This window comes from Cylas formicarius, unplaced genomic scaffold (genome assembly GCF_029955315.1).
Source record: "Cylas formicarius isolate icCylForm1 unplaced genomic scaffold, icCylForm1.1 PGA_scaffold_6__28_contigs__length_40554024, whole genome shotgun sequence".
NCBI classification, from domain to species: domain Eukaryota; kingdom Metazoa; phylum Arthropoda; class Insecta; order Coleoptera; family Brentidae; genus Cylas; species Cylas formicarius.
The window spans coordinates 40,444,687-40,464,001 of NW_026844347.1; the positions used below are offsets into that span (position 1 = coordinate 40,444,687).

The 19,315-nt window shown below is 35.1% G+C and overlaps 1 protein-coding gene across 2 annotated transcripts in view; it reads right to left on the bottom strand.

The window, feature by feature from the left end:
* The window catches only part of LOC132702964 (glutamate receptor-interacting protein 1), a 126,321-nt gene extending 118,126 nt beyond the window's left edge, over positions 1-8,195 (bottom strand). For both annotated transcript variants that reach the window (XM_060671898.1, XM_060671897.1), the window contains exon 1: positions 8,080-8,195. The gene's annotated coding sequence lies outside the window, so the exon portion shown is untranslated. The remainder of the gene's footprint in view (positions 1-8,079) is intronic.
* Between the last annotated feature and the right edge of the window lie 11,120 nt (positions 8,196-19,315).

Sequence of the window (19,315 nt, forward strand, 5' to 3'; positions counted from 1 at the left end):
AAAACTTGACAATTTTTCTAAAATATACAGGGTGCGCCGCAAATTCAAAAAACTCAAAAATGGGTCCCCCTATTATTGAAAATTAGCTATAACTGAAAGAGTATGATTCAGATGTCGTCTTCTTTTGCATTGCGTATAGCCCGCGTAGACAGCTAACTTGGAGAGCTACTTGGAATAATATAATTGGAAATCGTTATTACTCGTAGAATTTTTTATATTTATCAGAGTTTGTCGTGACGTTGAAATTCGGCGATAAGACGCTTTATACAAGGTGTGTACACAATAAAATTACATCGATCGAGCAGGACAAGGAAACGCGAAGCGACTTGTTTTTGAAATTCAAAACTCGCCCCGTCGGCCGACGATTTTTCGAAAGCAATCCTGTCATTTGACGCAGAACGAATATGTTGTCAACGCTTTTCATATAATTGTCCTCCGCAACTTCATCTTCTTCCAACAGTTCAACTATGATTCCTGTTAATTCCTTTATTGACACATCTCTCTTATCAGCGAACGCGTCTGTGGTTTCCCTTTGTGTCGAACGTGAGTCAGTTCTTGTCGCTTAAATCAATTAGTCAAACTCGAACCGCGTTTGTTTGGATGGCTAAATATACTAGTTCTCGCGGCAGCCAATTAAAGGGGGGGTGTTTGCGTGATAAAACGAGATCTTGACTTAAATATAGTCGTTCGGCGTTGCCGCTTGGGTCTCAGAAATGTATTCGTTCCACACCGAAATATCCGTTCAATTTTGATTGCTCCTTCATCCAGACATTTTCTTATCAAATTGCTCAGTTTCAGGTCACAGTTAGGTGTGTTTCTAATTTATACAAATCCAGTTCTGTGTCGAGACTAGTGAACCGTCTGCAAACCTCTGAAATATTTTTTAGGATGTCAGCTAGTCAACGTATATTACATGTAAATCGTATATGACGACGGTGACTTCTCAGATAAGTTCTGTAGGGTACTCGATAGATCGATGGCACGGTTTGGAACAAGAGCAACAATTTCTGAGGAATTGTGATTCTGCTAAAGGCAATCTGTCCTGTTTTGCAAAATAAAAAAAAAGTTCTGGGTAAAGTGCCCTCTAGTGACAGATTTCTGAAGCAATTTTATTTTGTAAGGATGCTGCGTTAAAAATAAAATAAAAAAAATTATATTACGATTTCCAATTTTTTTTACATGACTTACCGCGATTATTTTACTACGTTGAACCTTGCCTCGCATAGCTCTTTATCTACCACATACGGAAGTTAATTTTCCGCATTTTAACAAACCCTGCGGCTATTCAATGTGCAAAGCAATTAAATTAATGTCTTCCCCAGCTTTTCTCCGATACCAAAATTAGGCAACTCCTTGGTCCGGCCTTTCGGCGTTAACTCCGAACTTCTGTCTGTTTCGCGAAAATTTACTCCCGGTTTATTTCGACGGAAACCGGTTTAAAATAACCAATTGTTATGCCAGCGGCGCCACCGAGTCCCAGATTTGATTCTAATCTTGATAAATTCGACCTAAACTATTGTTTCGCGAGCACTCGTCTCCCGTGTTTAGTTCCCAATTTACATTACAGATTTCCATGAAACAATGGCGGTTTCCCCACTCCCTCCCCCTCCCCATTTCTCGTCGCCTACAGACCCTCGTCAATGGTTGACGACCGTCGACGGAGATTCCCGCCGTATGAAGTTTAAAATTAAAGAAAAAAGACCAGTAGGGTCATCGTAACTTCAATAGAACGCCGTTAGTTTTATGATTTAAGATCGAAGATTAAGGACGTTTGCAAGTAATGACCGTACAATAACGTGCGAAACAATTCAACCAAGTCATGGCAAGCTTTGAAAAAACTTAATATTTCTTTAGCAACATTCAACCTCCCTTTCCGACCCCGAAGCAATCAATCAATTTTTTGCAACCTTTTTCGTTTTAGTTCGCGTCTCTAGATAATATAACGGATATCTTAAAATCAATTAAAACTAATGCTTGTAGAGTTGATAACATTACCCTGAAAATTATAAACTATGGTAGAAGGTTGTTGAAAAAAGTGTTTTTAAAAAGAAAATTTAAATATAAAACTAAACTAATATTTACTGATTTTGCCAACAATTTAGGCGTTTTAGTGAACATTTAAGATATTTACTTAATAAGACATACTCCAATTTAACGCTAATTTACAGCAACCTGAATTTTTTTTTATCAAAACACTAGAAAATCGTTCTGTGAATCTCTTGTGCTCTCCCAGTTTAACTATAGCGACTTTCTATATAGGCCTTGCTTAACACAAAACGATAAAAATAAAATTCAAAAAATCCGAAAGCCCTGTCATCGCTCGGTCCGTGCTATTAGATTTTTATGCAAATGCTACTGTTGTTGCATGGGTAAATAGTTGAGTGTGTATAAATGTGAAGAAGTGATAAATCTGTGTTCAAATAAAGAATGTAATTGGTTAAAATTTTTGAGCTGTTTAAGTTCGTTGAGTATAAATAGCACGGATAGCAACAGCTCAAAAATTATAGCCAATTATTACATTATGCTTTTTTCTTTCTTTCTCATTCTCTTCAATAAAAGCGAACTTTGCAAAACGTATCCACTTTATTAGAACTTTTAGGAGAGCTTTTCAGGGCGCGTTAGTGAAACTGGGACCATATCCACTTGATCATTACTTTTGTTAATTACCGTTATTATTTGTACTTTTATTTTTGTAAAATAAAAAAGGGCCTCTTGGCAGTTTATAGTAGCAGAAGAACGTTTATTACATTACAAAAACAAAATAAAACCATGCTTTTTAGATGTCGAATAGCCTACAGTCATTGGTAAGTTTAAAAATGAAAATTGTAGAGATCCTCTTTATACCATAATATAATATACCTTATAATTTCGGACTATTAAATAAATGCACAGTTAAAAATGCCCTCCTTTTTTTTACCAATAATATAGGATTAGAAAGCAAAAAAAAAACAGTTAGTATACTTTTAAATAATCTACATATGGAATCAAAAGAGTGCCTAACCAAAACAAAACAAAACTTTGAAGATTTTTGCTCTATTATCCTGTAAATGTCAGAAAAGCTGTTGAAATGACAGCAACATCTTTTTTTTTAATCGAATGCATTATATATTATTAGCTTAAATCGTGGACCTTTTTTTACCTAATTTCAAACACATTTAGTTTATTGACGATTTATTAATGCATTTTTGAGTTATTTCACTTTAAAAATAATTATCATTCGATTTCTGGACACTAGCCATATTGTTTAAAAATGGTCAAGTCTGAGTTGCTGGCAACCATACTATCTATGTTTGCAATTGTTTTAACAATGTTCTACTTTTGACAACTAACCAAAGCTAAAGATTTCCAGCGTTAGTGAAATTACTTGAGATATTTCAAATGGGTTATATTGATGAAGAAAAACGCCAAATAATAAAATTGTATTATTCAAAAATAAAAAATATCAATATTTAATGCTAAACATTTTCCACATAACCTCAATTTCCTATTAATACGCAAGATGATAAAATCAGGGTTTTCTCTGTTTAGATCTTGTAAAACGATATTAAGTCTTTCTCTTATCACTTGTAAACTTTCAGGCCCATTATAAAAAAAATATTTTTTAAGTATCCTCACAAAAAATGTCCTTGCCTACCTCTCCAAATGATATATTTATTATTTAGATAATCGATAACCGGTTGGACATTATGTGGAGGTGCGCCATCTTGATGCCAAATTAAATTTAAATAATTCCTAACTGGCACAATTATCTAAAAACTGTTCTATTCCTGTTGGAAGAAAATTTAAATATCGTTGGCCATTCAAGGATCCTTCGTATATAACTGGTCCGACCACCATATCGTTCAACATACCATTTTTGCAAAGTTATGTCCGTTTGAATAATATAATTTTATTATTTGGCGTTTTCCTTACTCAGCATTTGAAATATCTTAAGTTATTTACTTGCGATAGTTGTTTGTTTTTCCTGACATTTACGACAATAGAGCAAAAATCTTCAAACTTTTGTGTTTACCCTTCAAAATTAACTAACCAAAACTAACCAAAACACGAATATATTCACTAACATGACTGTCAGAATTGACAAACGTCAAAATTCAAAGCGTGGGAAATATCTCCGAAAACAGCCGATTGCTCCCAAACCCGTGCGTTAAAATCCCGGAAATGTCCGCTCGGATTCGTGGGAAACGAAACTGACGTGTAAAGCGACGCTTCCCGCACGCTAGATCGGTGGGTAATTAGGCATTTTCCAGACGAGAGTAGAAAAAATATAATGAATAGGAGCATTTAAAAAAAGAGCCTAAAGGCCACTTTGCAAGAAAATAAGTGTCATAACTCTGAAATTTTTTGTGGAAAGTACCTCCAATTTCATGCGTATGGAATTGTCCGACCCGTCGCCCCAAAAACAACGGCCCGTATTTCGAAAGGGAGAATGGGAGGGGGGAGAGGGAATGTAAAATTTTCAATAGCCAGACAAAACCGTTACAAAAGGCATTCTCCGACTTGCGGCGGCGACAAAAAGGCCGCTTGACGAGGGCCACCCGACCTTATAAAGTATTCACGTTAACGACAAGAATTCGGAGGGGCAAGAAGTTGCCGTCGCATTTTCGGGAGCTTCTAATTTTGTGCGCCGAAAATCCGCGAGAGCCGAGCGGTCGCCGAGAATATAAATTTCCGGGAACCGGAAAAATTCATAGTCGAAACGTTTCGGCTGCGGAATTCGCGATATTTCGACGGTTTTCTTCCTTCAAAGGGCGCCGAAAACCGCACACGTTTGACTGAAATTTTTGACTTTACTATTTTTTTTCTAGAAACTATTCATCTGACCGAAAAAATCGCTATTTGGAAAAAAATTAATCGTGCTTTAGTATCAGTTTATCAAAAGTGTTGATCTTTTATACGGTTAAACAAATCATGGGTGGGGTAAATAGGTAGTGCGTAGCGCGAAGCATCTTTTTATTTTAAAAACGAAGGGCTTCTCGATTTCTTGCGGAAAAGGGAAGCATTGCTTTTCTATCGTGCTCCCGCTGACCATTTATTTTAATTTATATTATTAAATTTTTCATATTATTAAATTTATATTTCATTTTTATTTTTTAGGACGTTTTTAATATTTTTGCCCATAAACGACACACCCTGTATATGATTCACACAATGTTCGAAATAGAGGTTTATAGCCATTGATCTCCCACGTTTCCTGGTATATGATTTTTTTTAATGGAGTAAGTGGTTTTCGAGAAACATTCCACGAGAAACAATAGCGAAGTTGAATAGATCTTTGCCCGTTATTAAAAAATAAGTGTTTTTAGTAAGCAGATATTTTACTATGCTAAACCTAAAAAGCGGAAATAAATTTCAATCAATTTAAACTCGTATTAAAGCATATTTTTTTATCAGATCAGTAGTTTCTAAAAAAATGAAATTGAAGTCACAACTTCACAATGTTCCGATTTCTATGCACGCAAGTTTATATGGCTCATATGAAATATAGTTTTACTCACGTCATCATTCTCATCACGAAAGACGTCATCGAATTTTCAAAAATCAAAAGTCAGTTAAAATGAAATAACCCTGAATTAAAACAACTTTGAAAAGTTCCGAAAGCAATATTAATTATTATTATTATTAGTTTTTGAAAGCGTCAATAAAATTACAGAAAACAAACGTAATTATGCAAAGAATAAAGAAAATGTTTTGAGGTAGCGTAAGACAAGCAAGGATTTAAAGTAAAAAGCTTAAAGCATTCGTTTGATTCTACGTTTATGACATCAAAAATAATGGACAAAGGTATAAACAACTTCGAAAACTTCAAGAGAGGCTTTAATACCCCAGACGTTTGACTGAAAGGCTTCGGAAAATGATTTAAAAAAAATCCTCATACGAGCACAAAAACTTCTTGTGTATTACGTTTTAACAATGGAATTTAAAAAAAAAAACCAAACTCGCTTAAAATGATAGAACAGATAGAAAACTAGTCTTAAGAAGTGTTAATGAAATAACAGGAATCATACAAAGAATAAATAAAAGTAAAAAACTAATTTTAGAAGAACGTTTGTTCCAACGCAGTCGTCAGAAAAAACTTGCACAACATTGCTGCCATATAATCAGCGCTGATATATTTAGAGGTAAATCTTCCGTATATTGTTCTATTTGGTGCACTGAGAGTTGCAAATATTGATGTCCGGTTAACTTTTGATCTATAAATATCGGACCCAAAATATGCCCGTCTATGACACCATACCATACATTAACTGATTGGTACTCATGGGGTTTTATTTCGTGTATTTGTCTAGGATTATCTAAAGAGCAATATCGCGTATTTTGTCTATTACTTTCTTGTAGTGCAGTCCATAAAATGTTTTTCAGAAAATTATTATTCTCATTATGTCTACTTAAAAAATCGAAACAAAATTGCATCCCCCTTCAACATTGTTCTGCACTTAGTTTTTTTGAGTTTTACGAAATTTAACTGAATTAAATTTATATTCTTTCAAAACTGAGTGGATTGATCCCTGCCTCTTCATATACTTATGTAATAGAGGAAACTGGATGCGCTTCATAGAATCCTAATATGTATACTTAACGCATATCACTCGTTTCACGGATAATGACTTGGACAATAATTCAACCATCAACGTTGTTCGTTGTCAAACATAAAGATATATTTATTTGTCACTCAGGGCACTCCTATTTTTACCTATTCGTCAAAAACGAGTGGACTAAAATGTAATGTAGAAAATGGAATGGAAAATGGATAGTGTTTTGTTTTATACATCACTTGCAAGAAAACTTGGCTATTCACCCTACATTTTGTATTTCTGTTTAGCTTGATATGTCTGAAAACAAAAATGTTACAGCCAATTAAAATACATGCATCTCGTATATAAGATGAACAATATTACCTTTCATTATCGCTTTCCAATGTCTTCGTCTGATGTTTCCCAACAGGAAATGTTTAACTGGTTTAACTGCAATACTGAATAGTATTTTTTTCAAACGACTTTTCGTGCTAATAATAACATATTTTTAACATGCTTTTTTTTAATTTAACTGTCTTAATGTTAGTGTTAAAGATTTGTTTGTTTTTAAAGTACACAAACTTATCTAATATTCCAGCTACGAATATCTACGGTTTTCTTTAATAAATTTTTATTCTAATTGAATGAATTGAACGTAAATATCCAAAAACGATACGCATATCATGGTACGCTCGGTGGCGAATTTAATAACGTCGAAAACAGGAAATAAAGTATCGCTTAAATTACTGTCCGCACCCCTATACACGCCAGCGCTGCGTGTATACGTTTTATTATCTGTCAGATGTCAAGCGACGGACCGCGAGATGCGATATCATATCACGGAACTGTCAGGGGAGTCCGATTTGAATGTAACACGAAGCAACTGCGGTAAATATATGTATACATCGAGGAAATGGACATTACAAACACCAAAAACATACTACTACTGAACAATACTTCGAATTTTACTCATAATAAGAACAAAAGTCGCCATCTTTCGAATAAAAGATAAAACAAATTAAAAAGATACAGCGTCATTCTTCATTCAAATTTAGATTTTGTTGTTTCAAGTATTTATATGAAAACTTTGTACTACGGGTTAAAAATGGATATAGCTTAGAAGACCATTCTGTAAATTGTTTTTTTTTGGGACTTCCCAGTCAGCTTCCAATTTTTGTTTCTTTTTATATATTATTGTATTGTATATTATCATTAATAAAATTAAATTGCATTAATTCAATTTTAAATATTGCTAGTTCGAGTATAATTATCTTTATTCGAGGTTTTTAAGAGGAACAATACTCTTATAATTCGCGATAACATAGTCACTTTAATTATCGGTTATTAATATTGGCAAAGGACGAGAATATTTTTATTTTAAGTTGTTGGTTAGATTAGTATACCTTATTATTATTATTTTTGGTTGAAAATAACCTTTCGCAAGGGGTAATTTTAAAGGATTTGTTCGAAACCCTTAGTTTTTGGGGCTATTCTGATGTCAGACGTTTCCTTAAACGACCGATACGTGGCGTATTGAATTCAGTACGTGTTCGACCATACTTACGGTACTTTAACTCCGTTCTCTCGTCTTTGGGACGTGCACCATGCCAAAATCGAACTATATAGGACGCGTCCGGCGTGTTATCGGCAACCCTGACGTTCCACGCGAGCCGCGTCGACCGAAACTGGAAAGGCAGACGCGCAGTTTCCTGAGGGATGCTGAAAACGGCCCGCCGGAGCCTGTGGTGGGGGTACAACGATATCGCCGACGTCACACGATAAAGTGTGGGAGGTCAGGGAAAGAGAGGATTATATTATTAAGCCGGGCTACACTTTTAAGCAGGGGGAATGGGGGATTCGTCCAAAAAACGACGAAAAAAGAAAGCTTCCAATGGCAATTAAATTACCTGAGACGATCATTGAAATAAAACGTAAAATAATCAATATTTGATTTATTTTGTGGGTAATTAACCGAGCGTCCAGATCGATAGAAGGTTCAATAACATTCAAACCAAATACATCAAGAACCTGGCTAACCCTCTAGCTCCCTAACACGCTCTCCCCGAAAAATTTAGAAAGAATGTTAACACTCCGACATTTTTTCCTCTCTTAAAAAAAATATTATTAAAACCAATTTAAGTAAAATAATTTTGAACCCAATTTCTATGCGTTAGGTTAAAAAATTGCAAAAGCAAAAAAATTTACTGTCCAACACAAAACCTGATGAAACATACAAACATACATTTCAAACACATATGGCCAATACCATGTTAAATTATTAATGTTTTTCAAATAGGTTTGACAAGAAGTAGATTTGGAAATACCGCCCATACATCTGAACCACGAACTCCTTTGTCAGAATCAGTCGATCATCCCCACAAAATTATACCTAATTCTACTCACAACATGAGCGTAATAATGTTATAAAAGATATTTTTAGTGAATTAGGGTATAAGTTATTATCTTTAAACCAACGTGACTCGAAACTAAGTTACATTTGTCTTTCAGACATAAATCACACCTAACCATCAGCAGCAAACTTTTTATATAGTGGGTTCCCGAAGTCGTCTGAGCAACGCAAGCTCTCTAAATATACAAGAAGAAAAGTACTGGTCTTAATACAGAGCCCTGAGGAACGCCCATTGTTAGCATGGATGACTTCGACTTTTTTTCAGTGCATACACTTAAGATAACACATTGTTTAGTATAAGATAAAAAGGACTTCGCAAATTTCAATGGAGGACCGCTTATACCAACAGGACACTCGCCGAACTCTATACGACACCCTACAAGAATAAAATAACTGTTTGCATGGAGGATTTCCCAATTCGAAAAGCGAACTGGTTATCCAATAGTATTTGATTGTTTTCGAGATACAGGAAAAGACGTGGCAAATATGCGTACACAAACAATTTCGAAAAAACTATGGTGACTGTAACTGATCTGTAATGGTTAATATTTGTCTTACTGCCTTTTTTATGTAACGCAATAATCTTTCCAATTTCTTGATTTGAAGGAAATTTTCATACTCAAAAGGATAAATAAGGAATAAGGAGCCTTACTGAAAAAATCATTGAACGTGTGTGATATAACCCGAGGATCTTCAATTTTTTTATTATTGCGCTCAAATTCAATAATATAGAATTTTCTCTTTCTAAAACAAATTTTTTGATCAAAAGCGGAACATAGAAACTAGATAAGTCGTTGAAAGTGTCCTCCATCTTGAAGGATACACGCTTCGGCAATTTTCCTCATGTCACCTCGTATTCTTTGAAGTATACCTCCAGAGTTTCTTATTAAGTCGCAGAAAGCTGTTATACGATCCTTTAGCTCTTCGACAGTGTTAACTGGGGAGCGATAAAAGTCTAAAGTATTTCATTCTGGGGACCTAGGGGACCATGGATGTATGTCAAAGGTTATTAAATATCTGATATTCTCTTGCGTAATTTTGTCCAAAAACCGTTCAAGAAATTAAATTTCTTTAGAAATGATTGAAGATTGTGAGAATCATTTTACGAGATATCAGTGGTGCACCATCAGAGTCTACCAAAGTAAATATCCGAAATTCCGTACGTCCGACACTGGGGTATTGGTATATAGAAAAAATTATGACACTAAATAACGCCTCTTGATTAATCAAAATATCAGCAGTATTACAGATATCTTGAAAGTTGAGGACATATGTTCATATGTTCAAAAATCTACATTCCATTAGAAAGCACCCTGCAGAGGGTTGAATTTAAGATTCGTATGAATCTTTTTAAAAATGAAATTATAAATCGGGACTTTCAGGATTGCCATTGACACTCCCTTACGTAAAAACAAAGTCGAAGTAACTATATTAATTAACCGAAACTCTATGGGAGATTGCGGGGGAAAATTATCTTCCAGCGCCTAAAGTTGGGCACAATTTCGATGTAGTTCGAGTTTATGTCGACGAAGGAGGGCCCCCCAAAAACCCCTCGACCCCCGACACGCGTGGAACCGATGCCTCCGCGACATCCAGCCTACGTTTCCAGGTTCATCCCTTCGATCCGTCTAATGGGATAATTTACATTCGCAACAGCGGGATAAGATATGTATATACGTGTGCGGAGATTGAATTTGCCTCAGGTAACGAGCCGATTGAAACTCGGGAAGGTCGTTAATTTTTAAAAGCGATAATTATTTTACTATACAGTGTACTTGTGTTGCTTTTAAAAGTAAAGCACAAAAATAGAGTATCCAATCAACGAAATCAAATTTGTTTTAAATTCCATCTTGTTTGTAAAAATATACATAATACATACCTAAAGCCCATAACGTTTTTCGAAGATTAAGTGAGAAATATACGCTGCCGAATTTTAATAATTTACCACAGGGTGTTCCAAATAAGCGATAAGTAATTAATTCGTTTTAAATTAAAAAAATCGATTTGCTCAAATGGCACACCACGTATATTATTATTTTTACATATTAAAATTTTTATATACCTTTATAAACCTGGGGATTATTTTGAATTTATAGTAGAATTTCCGTTTTCCATATTCAATACTGCAACTAGCATCAAACCGTTCCAGAAGGGATTTCCTACAGAACAAAAGGTAAATGAATTGGTTTGGGTTAGGTTAGGTTAGGTTTAATAAAAAAATAAAAAATTGCATCCACCCGGAATACTTAAAGATAATTTTAAATGGTGCATCGTAACAATTCGTTTTCCAGTTCAGTTTTGGAGAAAAAAAAATTGGCTATTAATTTGTCGTTAATAACAATTTATACCTTTGTATTATAGGTATTTAAAATAAAAACGTTGCTATTTAACTGATGATTTTTTAATGCGAACGAAAATTTGCTAATTCGATGTGACTGAAATTATCGAAAAAAAACTTTTTCATCTTAGCACCAATTTTTTCTCCTACCGTGTATGCCATATGAGTTGCAAATATTTGAAGAACATATGATTGGCGAACGCCAACTTTTGTCGATATTAGTATTTTGGTTTTGCAGTTGGTAAAAAAAAAAACATATGGCCACGCTGTATCTACAGCGAAATAAAGTACTTCGCGAAATAATTAAGAAGCATCGCTCAGAACTAGGACAAGTCGAGAGCCTTCCAATTATTTCGAGAGCCGTATCGACTATCTCGACCTTCAGAGAACTTCAGTTAAACCACTAACGATTTTAATTGAAACACCAACCCAAACTCGCTTTGAAATTGACATCGTATAAAAAACGACACTCTTAACGCTACCGCCAAAGGAAGACCAAAAAACGATTAACTATAGAAACGAAAATTGGATAAATGTAAAAAAGAATATATTTGTACAATTATACAATAAACATTTCTGCTGGGATTCCGATGTTGAGGAGGAAACTGAAAGAGAAAAATAACCAAGACTCCTTCAAACGCAAAGCGACGACTATAGAGGGAAATGCAAAGGAATAAATAGAGAGGTCAAACAAGAAGTAGTAAAGAAAAAGAACAGAACAGGTTTAGTCTGTCTCAATACTTACCGTGTTGCCTTTCGTATGAAATTTTAATCAGTAGAGGATTTATTCAACAAGAAGCTTTAAAAGAAACCAGTCTTCTTACGAAGTGGCAATAGTGTTTAAGAGCTAATAAGAAGGAAAACATATTGTCCTCGGATAAAGAGAAAAAGAAGATGAACTCGGCCGTGCCACTCTCCATAAAGTTGTTTGCAACATGGAATTTAAGTACCGCGAAATAGACAAACTTAATTATCTTCAAGAAATTAAAAGATATAGATTAGACAACAGATCCATAATTGGGTTGATGCCACTCAAAACTGTCACTCGCTGCGTGAGAAGACGGATTTGTCCCAAACTGCTTGCTGTTGTCTGCAGAAAATTTTAAGAATTCCGGGTTAAATTATCATTTTGAAAATTGATTTCGAAACAATCTCTTTAAAAATATTCCCAATGACAGTTACTACTGCTGTCTGCTATGCAAAACACCAGCTTCATCAAGACTTAAATCTAAAAGTCTTAAATAGTATGAATGTGATAATTTGGCTGAAGAGGCTGGACATACTATTAAAACTGTTAAGAACGCAATTGATAACATACCAATTGGAAGCTGAAAAAATTCAGTACAGCACATTATAAAAATTGAGGACTCTTACATTTCTACAAAAAATGACATAAATCCTATTATATTTAATCGCTGATAGTGAAACCCAGAAGCAGAAAGAACCCAGACGATTTTTAAATAGTCCCGTTTCGTAGATCCGAGATTCTACCGTCGTTAGTTTGGGTGATTTATTTTTTTTTAAATACGGATCCAGGAAATGTTTCCTCTAATTCCGAACGAGGATATTTACAAATATTCATTTAAGCTGTCAAGAATGCAGCAGATTCGTAAACGGTATTACGGTGGCCCGTGGAATTTTATATTTGCCAGATGAAATTCACAACGGCTAATAAAAATAAATCTACGACTGATCCAAGCGGAAATAATGCGATTCCTTTAAAATCCCTTTGGCGAACGCGATAGAGATACTAAAATATTTAAAAAATGGATCATTCACGAAGCAGTTTCCCTGAAAAATTGGGGATATAGGCTGTTGTCCACGTCGTTCGAAAACCAATCTTCTTGAATAAAGAAAAAGTAATCGCGAGAAGGTTAGCCCTAAACACACACACGCTCGTCACCTTTGGTCTGAAAATCCGGGAATTTTAATCAGGTATCGACCCATGACGCTATATTGAACCTGTCGTCCTAGTCGGAGAGAGATTTGTGAGAGGCTCCGGCCGCCATAATTGAAAATTACGGGCGAAATAAACCGCGACGAAACTCCGTTAAGCTTTCCTTAAGTGATGTTATCAAAGTTTGTTCCCTAGGTAGGGTAAAACGGATGAGTTTTATACACTTTCGTTTACATTGCGATCCGTTTTTTTTACGGGAGCTCTAAAACCCCCGACGAAAGTAGTTTATGGAACAGTAATTATATTAATAACAAGATTGCTTCCGAAAAATCGTTGCTGGGCAGGGCAAGTTCCTCGCCAGTAGCGCGAATCAGCATTTTATTTTAAAAATAAGGCGCTTCGCGGTTTCTTGTGCTAGAGGGACGCATTGTTTCTCTATCGTGCTCCTGCGGACCGCTATGGAACTTTCGCAAAATCGATGTAATTTTATTCCGAATCCACCCTGCATAAAGCGTCCTTCACATCTCGTCGAACTTCAAAATTACGGCAAACTTCGGAAAATATTAAAATTTGTACTGGTAATTGCAATTTAAAATTATATTTGTTCAAATATCTCGCCCACCCTGTATTATATACGGGAACTGTAACTCTTTCTCGACACAGTTTACGGTACTCTTCAAATCAAATTACCCAAAAAAAAACGGAAATATTTAGGATGTTTTAGATTCTTTACCCATAAACGACACACCCTGTATATAATTCACGCAATGTGCGAAATGGAGGTTGCCGTCCTGGATCTCCCACGTTTCCCGGTATATGAATTTTTCCAATGGGGTAAGTAGTTTTCGAGAAAATAATTCTACTCTGAAAGAGTACGCCGTGATAGTAAATGACGTCATCTAGATTGAGTGCGAGAAATGGTATGTGATAGACGAAAACCGTAAATATAAAAATTATAGCTCTCGATGCGGTCTATAAAACTGTTTGAAACAATTAAACATATTTTTTACGATTTTTGATTTACGGTTAATAATTAATTCCTAAAAAGTACAGTTTTCAAGGTATTTTAGATTTTTGTTAGTATATAATCGAAAAAATGATTGAAATGAAAGTCATAGCTCAGGATATCCCGCGTTTCCCGGTTCTAAAATTTTACCTATGGGTTTTTGAGTAAATCATGTTTAAAATAATCAAAGAAAATTTTTGAAAAATTAAAAAAAAATATTTGGTGATACTTGATTACGCTCCAATTCTGCTATATAGATGTGGGTAACTGCTTTTAGTTATATAGTAGATACATCAATCAATCAAGATCATTTAAGTGCGTAAAAGAAATTGTCCCACTTCTTGATAAAGCGTTTTCCCGCTATATGTGCCAAACCACAGAAAAAATGCGGTATGTGTCGAACGATTTCTGCACATGTGGTTGTCGATAAGACCACCGACGTCTATAATATATAAATCCCCCGCCTAATATGGTGTGTATCTGCAGACCACCGACCGCTTGTACATCGACACTAGAACGCGTTTTTTGTCCGGCTTCTTTTTAACCGAATTCCGTCCGCACAATCTTATCTCGGATTGTCACCACGCCGGTCGCGTCACATGTGTCGAGACGAGGGTTATTTTTTTTTTTTGGGTTTTACCAGCGACGTCCCTAGCCTCACCACATGAAACGACAACGCTGCACAGCACTGTGCAGGGTGCTTTCTAATCGAATGTCAATAATTATGGGAGTGATTTTTGGGTTTTTAAAGAGAAATCTTCTAAATGACTTAACTTTTGAGATACAGGCTGGTAAAGTTTTCGAAATAATAATAATATAATATAATATAATTGTATGAACCAATTGCCATTTATTTTTATTCCTTCTTCGATATTTTGTAGAGCTTCTTTTGGAGATTGTAGGGATAATTTTTATTTCAAGGAAAATAGACTGGTGTATTTAAAAAAATGTGGCACATTAAATAAATAAAACGTGCGCCAATTTTCATTAAAATATCTAAAGTAGTGTTAGAGATATTAAAAAATATGTATTTTAAATATGAGGTTTTCTTTTTAAAATAAACTCAAAAACCGCCGCCTTAATTATTCAAATTCAATTAGAAAACACCCCGTATATGATTACAATTATATAGTACTCGATACAACGGAACGTATTCATATACGTTGCGTTAAATAAAGTGGTTAATAAAAAAAAGAGTAATAAATTCGGTTTGGGAAACACGGTCGCGAGTGTATCAAGCCCTAAAGGGTCGACTAATAAAGCGGGTGATTAAAAACGAAGGGCGGCCAATAAAGACGACCGATAAAAATTTTACTTGGGTTTTCCACGCTCGTCGAAAATTTACGACACACGATCTCGGTATACAATTACGCGCCGGTCTGTATGCTCGGGGGTAAAATTGAACAGCGACTACGATCAACATTAATAACGCTTCGACTCTATACGGGTTAATAGGTGAATAAATAAAGGCCCGAGTGGGACGCAATTTCTACCACCCAGAAAGAGGTCGGCTCTACTGCCACGAAAAGAGGCAAAATTATAACCTACAAATTTGTATTTTGTGTTTATTCGCGATTTTTATGCAGCTAAAATTAATAATTTTATTCGAATTTTTCAAACTTCTCTAGAGCTTAACTGAAACTGTTGCTTGGTCCGATTTTTTCGTTATCACGTAGTGATTTTCAAACCTGTCATATAGACAATAGTGAATAGGACCTAATAAGAACGAAAACATCAAAGTAAAGTTATTCCTACCTTGAAAAATCTGAAAAAGAGGCTAGAGGAAAATGAAACCAATATAAATATAAGCCGTGCTATTGAGTTGTTTGTAAAATATGATTTAAGTGCCGCAAAATAGGCAAAAGCCAAGTAGCAATGGAGATTGGAGATTTAATTACTTGCAAGAAATTACACAGATCCATATTGATGAAACGTGGTTCGATGCACGACGACACTGTATCTAAAGGATGGGTTGATTTTACTCAAAACTATCTGACGAAAATACCAACAAATAAAGGAAAACGTATCGCCATAACACGAGCTGAGTCAGAGGAATTTAAAAAAATCTCTCCTACTTCTACCAAACAAGACATTTGAGTGGAGATTTTTTGTAAATACTTTGAAATTGTTGGCAATAACTGTGCAGAATGTCCTTGAAAGCAAAAATTTCGTATTATACCGAAAAGCTATGTATTCGGAAAAATTGAAAATATGGCCGGTACCTACAAATTTCGAACTACGCCAGCCTGAGTGAACTGCCGATAGCTCTTTATCCATGACACATGCACCATAGTTTTCGGAATTACAAAACACCGGACAGCTAGGCACAAACAGAACTCAATTTAGCAAACAAGGCGCACAAGTAGAAGATACCAAAGATACTAAAACTATCGGATTCTGTGGAAGAAGACCGGAGTCTCAATTATTAGACAAAATACGCGTTTTGTACAAAACGGCAAAGAAAATGGACCAATTGGATTATGCATTTTCTCCTCTCCTCAAGGCGGATGAATTCAACCTCTGAAACTCCTTTGTTGCTATTGTTATTATTATATAGATATAGTTTGCAAAAAAATCAAAACAGCTGTTGCAGATTTATTTTCGGCTTGCGTAAATTTGATAGGATTTACAATGAAATTGACAGTACTTTCAAGTACATTTTGGCGTCTATAATTTTCCAAATTATTACCCCTACAGACTCAAACTGCCACGGTATCAGTAAAACTACATTCAATTAAATTCTTTACAAAAATATTTCAGATTGAAACTGCTAACTTCCCAAAAAATATTGTTTTCAATGTTATCCTTTTTATTTTTACTTTTTTTAACTTTTTATTGTTTCATATTACTATTACATTTATCTATTACACTATATTTAATTTATCAATGTATTTATAACTTCCTATTTAGTTTTCAAATTTAAACATTTAAAAATCGAACTGACGTGGCTTTTACTTGATGAAAATCCATTTAACACAATAAATAAGAACTAAAAGTTCAGATTTTCACGAAATTATATATATTCAAATGACAATTGTTTCGACAACACCGTGTGTTTTTCAAATGTAATATTTACAAACTACCTGATACTATATACAAAAAGGACAATAAAACTTTAATTGAGCTATTATCTTGATTCGGGTTTAAAGGCAGTCGTCGGTTAGAATTACTTCCTAACGTTTCGCTAGCACGAGTGGCGAGCTTCTTCAGAGGTCCTTCCATCTCCGATGTTGGACATAGACTGATGATTTCTCCTGCGCAGGTTGTATTTATGCCGATTGGTGGTGGGCGGGGCTTGTTCCGCTTCGGTTGGTCTCGGGATGTCGATCGGTACTGCTCGGGCGTTCCTAAGGATCGGGTTCCAGATTTGGTCGAGTCTAAGGGTCTCCTCCTTTCTGTTGAAATTGTATGGGTGTTTTTGTATCTCAATGGCTTCCCTGACTAGTCTGTTGTGATAGCCGTTGACCGATGCTAGTAACTTACAGCTCTCAAAGTGTATCCTGTGTTCCCCGCTGCCCAGTGCGTGTTCAGCTACTGCAGACTTCTCTGTCTGTCCTAGCCTGTAGCTTGCTTTATGCTCCTTAAGTCTCGTTCCCATTGATCTCTTGGTAGTTCCGATGTAGACCTTTCCGCATGAACACGGAATGCGTAGACTCCTGCAGCTGAAAGTGAGTCCCTCGTGTCCTTCGCTGACCTGATGGTCTGCTGGATTTTCTTAAGTGTGTAGCATAATTAAAATCTAGACTATTGTTTTTAAACGCTCTTTTATGTTCGTTAATGGATCGACCTATTTATCCAATATAAATTTTAGGACAACATCCGCATTTCAGAGACCTAATTTTTGAGGTTTTGGACATTTCGTCTTACTATTTTTTAAAAATTTTCCTATTGTGTTGTTAGTTCTGAAAACTACTTTAAAACCACATTTTGACAAATGTTTTGAAACTTTTTCACTTGGTTCTCCTAGGTATGTAATTGTTTTAAATTGTTCGTGTTCTGTATTAGGTTTCGGATAAATGGAGTTTACTGTTGTCTAGATTTGTTTTTTATTTATAATTTTATCTATAATGGATGGATCGTAACCGTTGTTCAGTGCAATTTGTTTAATGATATTAGGTTCTTTGTTGTACTTTTCTGTTGACAGTGGCGTATCAAGAAGTGTGTATAAAAGAGTGAAATGCAGCCATTTTGTATGTATAGAGGTGGAGATTAACAAAATGAGACATTCAAATGTATTGCTTAACGATCACTTAGATTTAAATACTTCTCCATTATTAAACTTCAATTCTCACAACAACATTAAGGTTTTATTGTCATTTTTGGTATATATAGTAACAGGTAGTTTGTAAATATTACATTTGATAAAACAATTGTCATGTGAATATATATAATTTCGTGAAAATCTGAACTTTTAGTTCTTATTTAAATATTTGAGAGGTTAAGTGGAGTTGCTTTTGCTAGACTTCGCCTCTGCTCTACCGTATTACTGTATTATTAAAATGGATCGGTTCGATGTCATTGGAAATCGCAGTAAACAAACGCCGGTTAATCATAATACGGCGTCTCCGCTATTTGCCCGTACTACGATTTTAATTAATTTAAAATATATGATCCGGATCGAATTCGTCAATGCAAATATTCCGTAAACGAAACGCGTTTTAATACTAATTGCCCGCGCCGCATACGGCGCGTGTGATTTGTTCCGGCGATTAGCGGGGGGAGCGGCGGGGAAACCAATCAAACGGATATCGATTTTAATACGCGACCCCACCCCCCTCCCGCGTAATTAAAAATGCATACGGTGTCCGTTCGGCCACCCCCTTAATCAAAATTACCGATAATTTTGTTGATAATTTGTGGAAGTTGCCGACAAAATATGAATATCGGTCGAAATGGGACTCTTGGATAATACGAATCGCAAAATAAAAGCAGAACGATTACGATGACAACGCGTTTTGACCTGTTTGTAGATTTAAAAAAAAAAACAATAACAATCGACCCCTGCATAAATTGGTTATGAAGTAAATATCTATCGCACTTATTTAATTGAAATAAATATAAAACGCCAGTTCCAGAATAAACGAATGTGAGGTTTTGCGTCAATGTAAAACTTGTCTTACAGTAACATAATAAAACATTTTCAACAAAA